General features: G+C 41.3%; 1 long non-coding RNA gene across 1 annotated transcript; it reads right to left on the bottom strand.

Moving 5' to 3' along the window:
- Positions 1-439: 439 nt before the first annotated feature.
- Positions 440-2,286, bottom strand: LOC148869261 (uncharacterized). Its single transcript, XR_016106527.1, has 2 exons — positions 1,807-2,286; positions 440-1,160 (listed from the first exon to the last, which is right to left on the bottom strand). It is a non-coding gene; the product is annotated as an uncharacterized LOC148869261 (long non-coding RNA).

Raw genomic sequence — 2,286 nt, 5'->3', positions numbered from 1 at the left:
TTCTCTCCTTCAAACCGGTTTTTAATCAAACAGGGGCTTTCACATTCCTGCTCTCTCACCCTCTCTCTCTCTCTCTCTCTCTCTCTCAACTAACGACGGCTTCGGAGTTGAGTGGTAGCGGGAGTGCCGAACACCCAACCCTCTACATCTAGAACAAGAATAAGAAATCGGAGAAACCTTCAAAGTAGTAGAAGAGGACGAAGTGGAACAAAACCCTAAGCCTCGGAAAAGTTCCACAAACAGAAGGCACGACCGAAAAACTCAACGAGCCCAACAAGAATGAAAAGAACAAGCCTTGAACACTCCGTAGTTCCTATCAGTAAAGCCACTCCTGTAATTGGGAACAAATAGTGCAGTCGATTGATAAAGAGCAAGAATTGGCTTCTTAACAACAAGAATAGTAACAAAAATGAAAACAGAAATCCTAATCCTTCGGAAGTCATTCGAAATCCAGATATGGCTTTATTGGAACTGATAAATTCCACTAACTTGGAGCAGGAATATTACCCACAGTACGATGATTTCAAAGTTCTCCCCTTCCTCGCAATCAACATAATCAACCCACACAATCATTTAACGAGCTAAATACACATATAAAATCTGTGCCAAATTAATCAAGAAAATTTGAGACCTGAGTTGCACACAGAAAAGCAAGACAGCGGCTCACATCTTTCTCAATAAGCTTCAAGAAGAAACGCAAGGGAGGTTCAAGGAGATCGGAGATGAAAAGAGGGAGGGCATCATGGCATCGTCGGCGATGAAAAGAGGGAGACGGAGAGGAGGGATCTCTGCAACAAAACATGCAACCCCTGCGTGAACAAACCTCTTCACCCCTGCAACCCCTGAACCCATGGCATGGTTCCGGTAGTGTGCCTGAGAGCCGAGGTCTGAACCTCAAATTCTCAATCAAAGCTGTGGCGGTGGGAGAGGATGGGTACTTTGCACAAAGCTGAGAGCTGAGGTCTGCACAAATTTTTGTACTCAATAACTGGTGTAGTGGTGTGGAAGAGCAGCAACGTCTCCTTCCTCCGTCTTCATATCTGTTAATCGTCTTCTAGAGGGTGAAAAAAAACTACCACCAGCGAAGGGTTTACTCATATGAACTGAATGCGCGGAGACTGAGAACTATCATTGTGGCAGGCAACCGCGGTCCGCGGCAACTGCAACTTCCGAACAATAAGGGTATTTTAATAATTCTAAAATAATTATCATTCACGTGTTTTAGACAATTATCAAAAAAAATTAGAGATATCATAAAATAATATAGTAAGGATACCGTTTGTCAACTTCACAAACATTAGTGTAATTTAAGATTTACCCTATTAGAAAATAACAATGGTTTTATGATGTAAAGGAAAAGGCATGGTTTGAAAAAACCTTCTTTTTTATAAACATTTTTCGTTTTTATATCATTTCCGATAACGGTTTCGTGATGTAGCATTGAAAATGACTAAGGGGCAGCAATGTTTCCCCACAAAAAAGATAACTATGGTAGGTTAAGCTATTAAGCCAAAACTAGTAATTAAAATCAGGGCAAATTTTGAAAAATATTCTTAAAGTTTAAAAAATTGATTAATTCTATCTTTACTATTTTAATATTATCTTAAAGTTATCCTTATGTCACCCTTCCCAATTCCCATTAACTCCCCATCTCCAACTGTTTAGATATGACTTCATGTTACCAAAAAATAAAGGTCACCAGAATAGGACCTCCCATTTACGTAAGGATTAAAATGCTATAAATTAGTGTTGCCACGAGCAAAATTAAACTGACCCATTGAATAGTGTCAAGGCACCGATCTTCACCTTCTTGTATTCTTCCGGAATGTCTTCCTGCAAAAAAGGGTCATCCTTGTCCTCGTTATCTGTTACCGTCTTCCCACCAACCCAATTTCAACTACCCAGCTGATTTCGCCACTCGCCTTATTTCCAATTTTGTTCCTCTGGTGGATCCAGTTGGTCCTTGTTGGCAACAGGCTCGAGTTGTGCCGAAACGATGCACTGGAAGTGCTTCTCAAAATCTCTCCTCTGCCATCAGCACTACTCAAATCCGCTAGATGACTGTATGTCTGTATTATTGTTGTTGTTTCTGTTCCTCTGTGTCGGACGAATCCTCGTAACGTCGTCGAATGGAATCAGGGGCAATCTCAACGCAAGGCTCTTGGAAGGACACCTTGTGATCCCTAAACGAAGCCTCCTGTTTACTCAGCCATTTCCAAGTCCATATCCCATAACATCTCTCCCGATTGCTTTTGTCTACTTGATCAGCTTTGACGGTGGATCGCC

The sequence above is a fragment of the Nelumbo lutea genome, chromosome 2 (assembly GCF_056320005.1).
Source record: "Nelumbo lutea isolate HS-2025 chromosome 2, American lotus-T2T, whole genome shotgun sequence".
NCBI classification, from domain to species: Eukaryota; Viridiplantae; Streptophyta; class Magnoliopsida; order Proteales; family Nelumbonaceae; genus Nelumbo; species Nelumbo lutea.
The sequence above is the reverse complement of the archived record's forward strand: the minus strand, read 5'-3'. Positions and strand labels throughout refer to the sequence as shown.